A 14,139-nucleotide genomic window follows, 5' to 3' on the forward strand; every position below is an offset into this window, starting at 1 on the left:
AAACTTAGTATAAATGTAGGAGCCCTGCTCTTAATAAATCAGATCCTGATTGAACCACGAAGGAACTCTGCCTGACTAGAAGGACCTGGAAGAAGCTGAAGGAGAAGTAACTTTCCCTGACCTGGGGGATTGGCCTGCAGTTGGTGCCTTGCTGAGAAAGGAGAGGAAAAGACTGAAAGAGACTTTGTACTTTGTTTTTCAACTATCTCCAAGGGCTTGGAATAAGAGCTTGCCCCCTGAACTGAGTCCCAGGACCATTGGACTCATCTGCCTTCTAAAAATTGAATTGCCTGGACGATCTGTGCTTGTTTCCCGCTGGATTTGGCCCCAGTACGCCTCGTACACCATCCGCCGCGAAGCCATGTCATTGCCGCCCGGCACCGTGCGTCTACGCTGATCCAAAAGCGTTAGTACGCGCCGTATCCCTCCCGGCTGCATTGCACCCAACCTTCCCCGCCGATTCGAGACATACATCACTGGCTGCCGAACCCTGTACGCCGGACCCAAGTTCCATCGTCCCGCAGGTACAGTCTGTACGCTGCTAACGTACTGCACCGTGCCGTGCTCAGAGCTGAGAAGCCGCAGTACGCTGATCCTCCCCGTACGCTGTACGGCGCCGAGAAGTGTCGCCGCCTATCCGCACCGAAGGTACGGCTCGAACGCCGAACGCTACGGACTCTGCAAGCTGATCCGGGCCATCCACACGTATCCCTGAAGATCCCATACCAACGCCGCGTCTCGACGCCGCGACCCGACCAGCATCTGAATACGCTGCCGAACTACGACCCGGACACATCAACTTGTCCCACACTGTCCGTCGCGGACTCCACAAACTTAAGGTACTTTGTTCTGTTCGCACCACAGCGTGCGCGTCACGGACCCCGGAGTCCGCACCGATTGTTTGACTCGTACTTTCCTTGTTTTTAATGCGGACGAGTCGCACACCCAGGTACGAACCGTACAAAGCCTGAAAAGGAGCAGAATTGATTAAAAGAAGCCTATTTTTGCATTTTAAGCCTTTTTACAAGAACATTGAACTTTAAAATAATACTGTGGTCATTTTATTCGTTATTCTGGTCTTGTGCTAAGCCTTACATAAAGAAACCTATTTTTGATATAACCTTGACTGGTGTCCATTTGTGGTGTGTCATTGTATTACTGTATGTGTTCACAAATGCTTAACCTATGACGCCCTGAGAATAGTCTTGACTGCTTGCACCACACTACCTAAAGGGTGAGCAGGGGTTATTTGAAAGGGTGATCCCCTTACTCTGACTTAGAATTGAGAGTCCCTTCTTGTCGCAAGTGCATACCTGTGCCAACTAGAGATTCCCAGTTCTAACACAGGCCTATATGGCAAAAGCACACTGACTGCCTTCACAAAATGGCCACCAGCCACATGGTCACAACAACAACAAGCAGGCTTCTATGGACACAGACTTTACAAAATGGCCCCTGGCCACATGGGGAGGCTCAGCCATGGCAAATGATGGCTTACTATTACAAACACCCTTACACACTGGCCAAACAAAGGAGATATGCTAAACAATACATCTCTAATGCAAAAATGCCAAACACGATAATCCACAGAGCTAAAACGGTTTGCATGTTACAACCACACACATCCAACAAAGGCATTTAATTTAACACACATGAAAAAAAGGTGAAACACACAAAATTACATTCAACAGACACCACAGAAAAAGTTGTTTCATGCACACCTGATGAGTAGCTTTGGGCCTATTGGTTGGAAAACCCATTAGCAGACTAGGCCACATAGTGAATCAATCCAAATCAATATTGTAAATCTATTAAAAACATGGAGGAAATTTAGTGAACTGTGCTACATTTTTGCTGAACAAAAGAAGAATAAATTGCATGCAAAACAACAACCAGCAAGAAGACATGCCCACCACAAAGAAGGCATGCAGGCCTATGGCAGAAGCACACTGGCTGCCTTCACAAAATTGTTATCAGCCACATGGCGAGGCCACCACAACAAGAAGCAATAAGCCAAGAGGAACAAATGGACGATATGCAGGCCTATGGCAAAAGCACATTAACTGCCTCCACAAAATGTCAGCTAGCCACATGGTCACAAGTTCACAAGAAGCAGCAGGAGGCCTGGAAAACCATAAACTCAAGCAGTCCTATATGGACACAGACTTTACAAAATGGCCCCTGGCCACATGGGGAGGATTAGCCAAGGCAAATGATGGCCTACTATTACAAACACACTCACACACTGGCCAGGCAAAGGAGGCATGCTAAACTACATATCTCTAATGCAACAATGCCAAAAATGAAAATCCAAAGGGCTAAAAAGGTTTGCAAGTTACAACCACACAAATCCAACAAAGGCATTTAATTTAACACACATGGAAAAAAGGTGAAATACCATAAAAAACACATTTTGTATTTTTATTCCAATGCCATCTATGGCCAAAATGATGTATAAATTCAACAGACACCACAGTAGCAGTTGTTTCATGTCCCCATGAGTAGCTCTGGGCCTACTGGCTGAGAAAGGCCTTTTTTGGCAGACTACTGGGCTACATAGTGAATTAAATAAATATTGCAAATTGTATTCAATATGTGGAGAAAAATATAGTGAACTGTGCAGCGTGTTTCCTTTATAAAAGAAGAAAGATTACTTACAAAGAACACAACTAGGCCCCTACTGAAGCTACAGGCCACCCACCACAATGAATGTAAAAAAAACAATGACAAGTACAAATAAATCTAAGTGCATGGCCCCAATCAAACAAACAACACCAATTCTCCAACTTACTTGTGAAATCTCAAAATCCAAGTCCTCAAATCCAATGATATATGATGCAGCAGACACAAAGAGTGATCCTTCCAGCTCCAAATCCAAATGAAAAGTGACCAAGAGATGGACAAAGCACTGGGAGGAGCCTGCTGGACAGTAACAGGACAATGGAGACTCTGGGGCACTTCCTTCGTCTTGGAAAAAAAAGTACAAAAAAAAAGGACTCCTTGCACAAAAAAGGATAGCCAAATATCAATTTGAGGACTTTTTTTTACTCCAAATCGTCATTTTGAGAAGGTTTTGATGCTGCTCGGTGAGAGAACCATTCTCCAGATTGTGGTCGAGGTAGATCCTGCGCGTTTGGGTACATGATCTTCACAAAATCCCCGCCAGCACTCCGCTGGCGAGCTCGAATGACGTGTTCGCAATCGCAAACTCTCGCAAGACTATGTGGCCGCCTAGCAAATCTCATGGTGCTCGCAAACGGCTTGGAAAATCTTGTTGGCGATCGCAAGCACCGGGTAAGTCACTCCTGTGAGCGCGAAAATGCATTTCAGGCATGAAAACTCGCTCTGTTGCGCAGTGCAGAGTTTTTCAGAAACTCCTCGTGGAACGCGAAGTTGCCAGAACTCCGCAAACTCTGCAAGCTGAGCAGAGTTTTACATCTAGGGTTACAATGTATCTTAAAAATGCGGCTGCTTCCATTTGTGACAATTTCCAAATGTTATTATATGTGGCATAAATAAATCTTTTTGAACGTGGAGACTTAGGAACTCATAGAAAGTCAGATCAGTCCATGTCTTCCGACAAAAGAGAAATATGTTGTTTTACTACAGGGTGGCATGTTCCAACCATTGTTGACACAGTTTTCCCACCGAATAGGTGGTAACAATACCTGAATGCTGAGAGTGGGAATAACAGGGGTCGGGTCTGCTTGCCTGAAACCCCAGCGTGGAAGATAAAAAACAAGCATAACAACTCTTTGTGTCAACTGGCCACAACAACCACCATTGAGGACCTGTAAGTGTGGAATTAAATGTACCATTCTGCAACATAATATTGAGTTGTTGGGGAACCACGCACCGCAACTGGCATCTGCTGCACCAGGGTGGACTCCAGCCCCCAGACTGCCCCGCTCTTGTGCCAGGAGGCGCAATCGTCATTCTTCGCACCCGGAGGTGCATAAAGAAACTCGCGGCTCCTGATTTACTGGGAACCGCGCACCCCAACCGGCAACTGGCATCTGCTGCACCAGTGGGGACTCCAGCCCCCAGACTGCCCCACTCTCATGCCAGGAGGCGCAATCGTCATTCTTCGTGCCCGAATCGCATAAAGCAAGTTGCAGCTCGTGCGCACGCGTGCGCACTCGGGCGTAGCCCGAGCAATGGGCTGGCCCGTCCTGCCCCCATCATCACCAGGAAGAGGCAGGGCAGGGCCACCCACCTTGGCTTTTGGTCCTCGTCTGTTATATGGAAAGTGGATACCCAGCAGACTATACCATCAAACTGTGAGTAGAACATACATTACTTGCCAGGTCCTAGGATTTATCACAGAGCTCCTTTATGACCCTGTTGTGCTTGTGTCCTTGAAACAACGAAGCCGCAAAGGAGAGCAAGCTTGAATTGTATTTACTTGCTGACCCAGTTGGGGGACACGTGTTCAAAAGATGGGCAGGAAAAAGATGGGGGCTACTAAGCAAACAGCAACTGACTCATTAAGTACACCCAAGCGGCCCACCACCATTGATAGTTATTTGGCACGCGCTGTAGGAGTTCTAACAAAAGAAATCGACATGGAAGAACGGCGCCTGTTGATTACCTCATTGGGCCGAGATGGAGGGTCTGCTGAAAGGGGGTGTGCTACAAGCATAAACAGTACAATTACTGGCGAGGGCATGGTCAACAAACAAATTGACCATGCCGACCAAGCAAGAGGCGATAGTGCCCACAGTGACCAGATTCGTACGACAGCTGAATGTGAACAGGGATTGTTACACACCACCCCCGAAGTAACAGCTACAAGGGCAGAAAGAGCTCTGGCTGGAGCCCAAACCTGCCGCCAAACGGAAGAGAAAGTCTCCGATCACCCCCCGAACTCCAGACGATCTTCTACTATTGGGAGAAGGCTCTGAAGATCACAATCAAATGGACTCACATATTTGGACACCTTTGTGGGACAAATTATCTGCTGTTGCTAGTAAAATAGTAAACCCACTTAAAGAAAGGCTGTGTAGGGTGGAGGAGGAATTGAAAACAGTTAATGAGGGGGTCAGAATCCAACAGGCTGAGAATCGCAGACAAGTTGGAAAGGATCCCTAGTGGCCAGCCCCACAATCTGGAGGGTGCCACTAGCCCTAGACCAGATGTGATGATGACCAGTGATGTATCTAAGTCTAGCAGTACTACTACTACCGGCACTTGAGGGCCATAGATCAACGCCATAAGGGCGCATTGAATATTCAAACTGAGGGGCCTACCCAAAGTTCGTATCCCTACCGTGCCCCGTTTTTGCAATTCCTAATAGATTTGAAGCACTGACCAGTCTAGATGACAATGAATGACTCAGTATTGAGCCAAGTGGTGATGGGGATTTTAGGGATCAGCAGCCTGTGCATGATATAGCTATTTCTAAGGTTAGCAAACAAATGAATCATACCAGGATGACCAATATACTTATATAGACTGTGCAGGACTCTTCTTTTGAAGGGCCGGTTGTAGATGGAAATGGCCTAACTACCAACAACGATAATTTTAATGATTGTATAATGGTACCATCAACTAACCGTACAGAGATATTCTATAATAAAGGCTATGAATTTGCTACCTGGAACGTGAACGGGCTGGCAGGCAAGGTACCAATAGCTGATTGGGTTACTTTTATCTCTGAATATGATATCATATGTTTATAAGAGACCTGATTCACGTTGAAGGGTACTCCTCTCCTTTTAGGTCTCGCCTGACCCGCGCATGCGCTGGTCTGGCGAGACTTATTGAGAGGGCTCCAAAAAGTGCTACCAGGCCAGCCTAGAGCTACAGTGCATGTGCGTGGGTGCGCGAGCCGCGCTTGACCGCGATTACTTTCACTTTCGCGGCCGCACGGCCCCTTGGCATAGCCAATAGGTCTCGTTTTTGGGACCTTATAAGTATTTAGTTATGCAACTTTTGCATGGCTAAACACTTATAAGGTCCCAAAGGCGAGACCTATTGGTTATGCCAATGCTTGTTTTAGCAGCTATTAGATCACAAGCTGATCGAACAAAGGGGGACTTACAAATTCTTGTCTCTAATAAATTATATGTCAAAAAGGTTGTTACAGTGGGTCCCCACGTACAACTGGTGTGGTTCAGCAAAAAGGATGCGAAGGACTTGATAATTGTAAATTTTTATAATAATGTCTTCTACTCCTCAAGAGGTAACCTGGTAGCAGCCCTTGATCAGGGCTTTGATTTTTTTTTGTCCCTAGTCAACAAAGAGTATGTTATATTTTGGGCTGGAGATTTAAATTTACATGCATGTGGAGGTCCTAATTTGATGCCCTGTGGTCGCCTAAATGTCGGTGAGGAAATCGACCATTTTAGTCGTAACGATTATGGGGAAGCAGTCAATCAGATGATTGCAAAATATGACTTTCAACTCCTCAAGGGGGGCAATGGCCCTAATGAGTGTTTATATCCAACATTTATAGGAAGGAATGCTCAATCTACTATCGATCATGTATTGGTATCTGTTTCTGCTGCCGGTCTGTGTAGTTCCTTCTCCATTTAGTGATCATAATTTGTTAAAATTATCCTTTTTTTTCTGAGGCAAAAAGATTGATGTTCATGACGCAGCACACCATATAAATATGGCTGGGACAAATGGTATTAGAATTAAATGGTCAGGTGTTGACCCATGTTAAACAATGAGGAGAATAGAAGTATCCAATCGAAGGAAAATAACACATTGTCTACGTTGTTATTGGTCGAGAATTTCTGTACCATTACAAAATCGATTCAGGCAATTCTCACAAAAACCTCCGGACCATCATGCAGTAAAAGGAAGGGGTGGTTTGACGGTGCCCGCACTAAAGCCCTAAGGGATTTGAAGCATGCCCTTCTAAATCACCAAGAGAATTATCTACCATCCAAACCCTATGTCGGGAGTATAAAACAGCTGTATCTGCCCGGAAAAAGATATTAAAGGAAGAGGCATGGGAAAATTTGACAATTGCTGCAAAAACTAAAAATAACAAACTTTTTTGGGATGTAGTTAACACCCCATTTCTGAAGAGCGATAACATCCCAGATTTTTGTTCCTTTGTCTCCGCGGTTAAATGGGTAAATAATTGTTCTCAAATTTTTAATAGTAATATGGATCCGAGGACGATACAGGATGGCCTGATAAGTGAGGGAAGAAACCTCCCCATGAACATTACAAATGAGGAAGTTATCCAGGCAATCCATGCAAGTGCCGGCGGTTAGGCCCCCGGGCTGGACGGTGTCTCAGTAGATGTGTTTAAATGTGCACCTACTTTATGGGGAACCATCCTAACTAGGGTGTTAAACATAGCTGCCATAGATAGAGTCCCAGAGACATGGGGAGAATCCACCATCATACTCAAAAAACTATCGACCGATCTCACTCCTTGATACATCTCTGAAAGTGATGAGTAGGGTCTTGCTGATAAGACTAGAGGAATGGGCAACTGAATACTCGGTTTTAACACTGGTGCAGTATGGGTTCAGAAAGCGAATAGGGACTATCCAGCAATGTACAAATTTAGCGCTGCTTATCGGCAAATATACCAGGGCAAAGGCAGGCTCCATATACCTTTGCTTCGACGATTTAAGCAGTGCTTTTGACTTGGTAGACCATAATTTGCTCGGGACAACCTTAATTTCAATGGGAGCACCTAGGGCGATTGTTGGGTTTCTCTACCGGCTGTATGAGAAGTTATCTAGCCAGGTCCACTTTGACCCCCAGGGAGATTGTACACCCAAATTTGGAGTGGGGCGGGGGATACGACAAGGCTGTGTTCTTGAACCAATCTTATTTTTCCTACTCATTAATGGAATAGACAAACATCTACAGACAATACAAGTACCAATAATTACCTGTCATACGTGACCTATGCCCATCATCTTTTTGTGTTAATAAGATTAAGATGTGGCATTGCCCATTACCTTATAGCTTTTCCTACAATGCGGTCTCATCCGCCTGAAGATATGCTATGTCCGTGTGACAACAAAAATAAGCAGAGTATAATGCATTTTATGCTAATTTGTTTTTATTTGAAGCCTCTCTTTGTCACCCATAATATCGGGTCACATAAAGTAGCGATTACATTTTTGGTGACATTGGGTGACCCCTTGACTTGTTATAGTGTTGCCCTGTTTATCTTGAAAGCAATCAATATGAGAAAAACGATGAGTATCTAGCAGAAAGGTAATGACATGATTCTATGGGACTTCAGAATACTAGTATTATATTTTTTATAAGTAATTTTAAGATTTTGATTAATTGGCGATGTATTAATATGAATTTGGATGTTACGGTTTTTAATAAGAGAAAATAAATGATTTTACCAATTTGATTGTACCTATTTATAAAAATATGTTATTTCTTAATATGATTGTACTTTTATAACTATCTTTTGATAGACGAATAAAGAATTAAGCTGAACCAAACCGAGTTCTTCTTCAGTGTAATTTGTCAAATGTTGCCAATTGTCAAATAGGACAATGGAAGGAATGTTTGGTGCATTAATGTCTTTAATTTTAGCCAGTCCTGGACAAGTAGTCTGCTAAACTGTGTCCTTCAGAAAATTAATTTGTGTTGGAATTAAACAAAATCAGAACAGGGTATCTGCCTCCTGAACTTGCCAAGGTTTTGTACCCAAATTGATTTCATGCCAGTTGTATCCTTTCAGTAATCATAGCCTTTTACAGCTAATTGTGTGACGAATGAGTCTGTATACATTAGCTTAGTTTGTGTTTGCATATATTTCTTTGGTAGCGTAGAAACTAATATGAAGTAATATGATGTTGGGTCTGATATATCATAACCAGAAAAATATGTGAATTTATCTCTATATGTTTTTGAGCTCCCTTGCGGGGGAGTGGGGCATTGTTCCCATTATGTGTAATTAAAAAGTGTATGTTGAACACTAGCACAATGTAAATAGTGATGCCCATAATGATGGTAACTGAACATTTCACCATAGTTAGCAGAATTTAAATATAGATCCTCTGATTCAAAAACTGCATAGTATTCTAGCTCTGAGAGCATAGCATTTACAATTTCAACATCCCAATCATCAGAATGTAACCCAGCCACAATTACATCCCCATAGAAACCCTAAATACATGAGGTATCTGCACAATTTCCTTCGGACTGAATATAACATAAGGAACTTTATCCAAAACAATTCTATCAGCTACTGGACTGGCTGAAATGTTCACAAGGGACAAGTCTCTTTTTAGCTTATGTGAAGATGAGTGAGGTGTCAAAACCTCATCGACCAATTGTGTAGCAGAACGTTCTGGAAGATAATGGCCATTAACCATCAATAAGAAAAGAATCACAAATCCAATCCATAGGAGTAGAAAAACCAAGAAATGTGTTATCCAAACATATATCAAAGGCAGGACCAGATAAGTAGGTTTCAGCCAGAAAGAAAACACAGATGTGTGTAGGAGGAGTGTCTAAAACAGAAGAACTGTTGACAGAGTCCGAAAAAAATCAACCCCACCCACATAGTAACCAGAAGCAGTTCAACAACTGGTGCCACAGGTACATTACCAGGACCGGAAAAATTCAAAAGCGGTGGATCTGTATACACGTCATCAGCTGCAGAAGATGCAGTAAAAAGAGCAGTAGTCACTTCAATCGTGTTACTGTTTGCATATGCAGGAATTAACTGTAGTGCATTTGCAGCTGGAGAGAAACAGCTTCAGTGGTGCTCACTAGCTGTAGAGGAATTTCCTGTATGGTAGCGAGAGGAGTTTGGGAACTACCAAGGACTTCTTGTGGCCAACTGTTGAGAATCAGCCACTTGATGCATCTTGATGTGATCAATGGAGACACAATAATTGTCTTTAGAACCAGGAAGTGGTGGCAAGATTAGTGTTCTTGTACCTTGCATGCCAAGGACTGGCACAGGACCACGGTATGATAGACCAAACTCCTTCTCTACTGCCACCTTCTCTCACATAAGATCCCCAAACTGTGGAATCCAGCTGGAAGGTTATGATTTTCCTTAATTCACATAGAGGCAGACGTCTTCAACCCTTCATTGGATTGGTTTTCACAGAAGTCTTGTAGATCCTGTAAGACAGCACAACTATCATATACGTCAAAGGGCGTGGTTACAGCCACAATGTCTGGACCATCAGGGTCTGGAACATACATTTTTATGCCAAAGAGGACCTTGTATGGGGTCCGGCCACCCAATGATCTTTTGGGCAAATTGTTAATTGCTTGTTGTACCCGATATAGGTGTTGGCTCCACCAATGCGCTGTGACTAATACTCTAGCTGTTAAGGACTGCTTTAAGTCACAGTTCATCCTCTCCACAACAGAATTGCCCTTGGGTCGGCATGGAGATGAATAATGCACCAGTACACCTAGGGAAGCCATTGTATCCCAATACCCTTTTGAGGCGAAAGCCGGGCCCTGGTGTGAGTGGAATGTACTTCATGCATGTGTCCAGATAAAGACTTGCATATCTTTAACAACAGTGAGAGTGTCAGCCAAGTGCTGTGACCAAACCCAGAGGAACCTTGAGCAAGAATCAACTGCAACTAGAATAAATGTAAACGCAATATCTGAAATCAGAGGACCACAATGGTCCAAATAAATGCAGCCGAAAGGCTTGTTGGAAATCAACAAGTGTGTTTACGGTGGACGAACCATGGTGTAAGCTTTAATTTGTTGACAAATGTGACAACAAAGGACATATTTCTTGGCCTGTTCATATAAGCCTTGCTGTAGTAATGAAATTGTTGCCACCACACCGGCATTTACAGAAGCAACACCTTCATGCGCAACCATAACTTAAGTTTGTCTGCTGTCTTGATTGGGAATCAACTGATCACCAACCCCTGGAATAGTTTCAAAAGGAATGTTTTGCTCACCTAAGTGATATGTATATTTAGATGGAAAGCCCTTAGCTGTCAGGCCATGTCTATTGGCATTAATGGCAGCTAATGTTTCATTATCTATTCGCATTTTAGAACGAGTTATTGCAGCAACAGCAGCAGTCACAATTACAGATGTGGCTGCTTCATCAGCCAGAGAATTACCTACAATGTGTGGTTCCACATGCTGATGACTCAACGTATGAATGACGTTCTGTTGACTGGGTGTGAGTGTTTGATTGGTTCTGATGCTCCGTCCATCACCACCCCCTTTTGTACCGCTTTGTTCGCCGTAAGTTGGCAGGGTATGCTCAGACGTGAGTCCCTTGCTCACTTTGCCACTGGATTCAAGCAAGCCTGGCTGAAGACGGCTGAAATGCCAGAAACCGGTCCTAGGAAGCTTGTTTCCGGTCCAGGGAAGGCATGGCTTGGCAGTTCGGGCTGGACTGTTCCCATGATCCGAAAAAGGAGAGAAGTGTTTTGGATATTCTCACTGGACGCCTATAAGAGAGGATTGAACAGTGAGATACCATGGAGTCAAGCCATACGATATAATAACTAGTGTTGTTGTAGCCAGTGAACATCTTGTAACCTTTGGTCGATCTTGGTTCAAATAAATAGCGGCGAATGATGGGTTTATTCATTCATATAACTAGAGACCTTAATTTGAGCGTTTTATGTACTATAATAACGCCATGAACGCATTAAAAATCCGTTGCTATCTGTATAGACCATTCCCAAGCCCTTTAGTTGGCTAAATGGAGGTTTGATTGCCAACCAATCAGATTGCAATTGTTACAATGAACTGACCAATGGTAGAGCATGTCTGAGTATATATGCAGCGTTACAATCACCAGTCCCCTTTCTACCTTAATGATGGCTGGCAACGGGGAGAAAGGACTTTGAAGGCGAGGTGAGTGCTACGCGACTACTACGGGGAGTTAGCTGTGCGTTCTTTGAGCGTAACGTAACAAACTAAAACTTTCAGAAGTGGAGCACATTGATTAACATCAATTATATGCTCCTAGGTCTGGTTGAGCACGATCGCTAAAACTTCAAATACGTTGCTGGAAGACTGAATCTCTAAGACGACATTAGCGGCGTAAAATAAAAACAACCGACTTGACCGGGTAAGAGAATATTAACACGTGTGCATAGGTTTAAACTATAGCAACAAGGTTAGACGATAATGCACCAAAACGCATCGTTTGTTATATTTCCCTGAATAGAACCCGCGTAAACACGCTGCAATTTCTGAAGGGAGCCACTCCAACTGTATTTTCTCAGCTGAACTCAGAACAACACGATAAGACGTGTACAACAACTTTGTTGCTCTAAGTAAGTGCTTTTGAGTTATCTAGATAGGTAACCTTTGGTTCCATTCTGGTGTTAAATACTATACCAATCTGTTTTATCGGTCATTTTTCAGTAGAACAACCCCGACAAAAACGTATGGATACATAGTACGCGGTTATTCAAAACGCCACCAAAAATATAGTGATGAACATCTGCTACGTAGAGGGAACCTTGATAGCAGATACATTCAATACTCATCAGGTAACACTGATAGCTTAGTACGAAGCCAACATTTGGTTTAGTTTATAAGTTATGTTGAAGTCTTTAGTTGTTTTTAGGCATATGAAGCGACTGACATTATATTATTCATCATCTCCAATGGGTCATTAGTTGCCATGGACGCAACACTCCTGATGCTAGCACATACCAAGAGAATAGACTAAAACTATAGTAATGCTTAATTGAGGCACACTAGGTTTACTGGGTCACTAGTCGCTATGAGTGTAATACTTTTGTCGTTAGCATAAGCCATGGGAATGGATTACAATTGTAAAAATGTTGGATTGAGACACACTTGGTTTTTTGATCTGAGATGATTATTATCTAAAATATCAATGTGTAAATAGGAAGATGAGATCGAAATGTATATAAATGTATAAATGTATATATGTATAGGGTCGACATAGGGCCATTTTTAATATAAAATGCACTTGAATATGCGGTAGATGTACAATTGGTCATAGATTATTCTTTTTCTTTATTATGCTTTAGGAATTCTTGAATATCATGGCTGCCTGAGGAAGGCTGATCGCCGAAACGCGCGTAGACTGGAATATATGAAAATAGCCATGTTTATTATGTATTAATTTTGTTTGATATTTTGCAACACAATTGAAAGCAGAAAAAATTAATGTTTGATGAATTAATCCTGTATAAATCTGCTATATCATGTTAGGATGTCATAATGTCACGTACATGAATATTGTGTTGGATAAATAAGGAAAAAGAAAAGCCAAAAAAAAGTATATAACTTCACAAAAATATTAAAGAATGAATTGTTAATTGGACTTTCAAGTGTGAGAGTTATGCTTGACTCTGGATTTTGGTCTATTGGTACATCGCCACATTTATTTTAATAATTGTTTCCTATATATATTTTCTCAGTAGTGAAGACGGCTGAAATGCCAGAAACCGGTCCTAGGAAGCTTGTTTCCGGTCCAGGGAAGGCATGGCTTGGCAGTTCGGGCTGGACTGTTCCCATGAGGCACAGGGTCAGACTGATTTGCATATGGCCATGTCTGAACTGGGGTGGCAGGGTGGGCTAAAGAACGGTGATGGATCAAACCTAGATCTGTTGACTGGGTGTGAGTGTTTGATTGGTTCTAATGCTCCGTCCATCACCACCCCCTTTTGTACCGCTTTGTTCGCCATAAGTTGGCTGGGTATGCTCAGACGTGAGTCCCTTGCTCACTTTGCCACTGGATTCAAGCAAGCCTGGCTGAAGACGGCTGAAATGCCAGAAACCGGTCCTAGGAAGCTTGTTTCCGGTCCAGGGAAGGCATGGCTTGGCAGTTCGGGCTGGACTGTTCCCATGAGGCACAGGGTCAGACTGATTTGCATATGGCCATGTCTGAACTGGGGTGGCAGAGTGGGCTAAAGAACGGTGATGGATCAAACCCAGATCTGTTGACTGGGTGTGAGTGTTTGATTGGTTCTGATGCTCCGTCCATCACCACCCCCTTTTGTACCGCTTTGTTCGCCATAAGTTGGCAGGGTATGCTCAGACGTGAGTCCCTTGCTCACTTTGCCACTGGATTCAAGCAAGCCTGGCTGAAGACTGCTGAAATGCCAGAAACCGGTCCTAGGAAGCTTGTTTCCGGTCCAGGGAAGGCATGGCTTGGCAGTTCGGGCTGGACTGTTCCCATGAGGCACAGGGTCAGACTGATTTGCATAT

This window comes from Triturus cristatus, chromosome 7 (genome assembly GCF_964204655.1).
Source record: "Triturus cristatus chromosome 7, aTriCri1.1, whole genome shotgun sequence".
Classification (NCBI taxonomy): domain Eukaryota; kingdom Metazoa; phylum Chordata; class Amphibia; order Caudata; family Salamandridae; genus Triturus; species Triturus cristatus.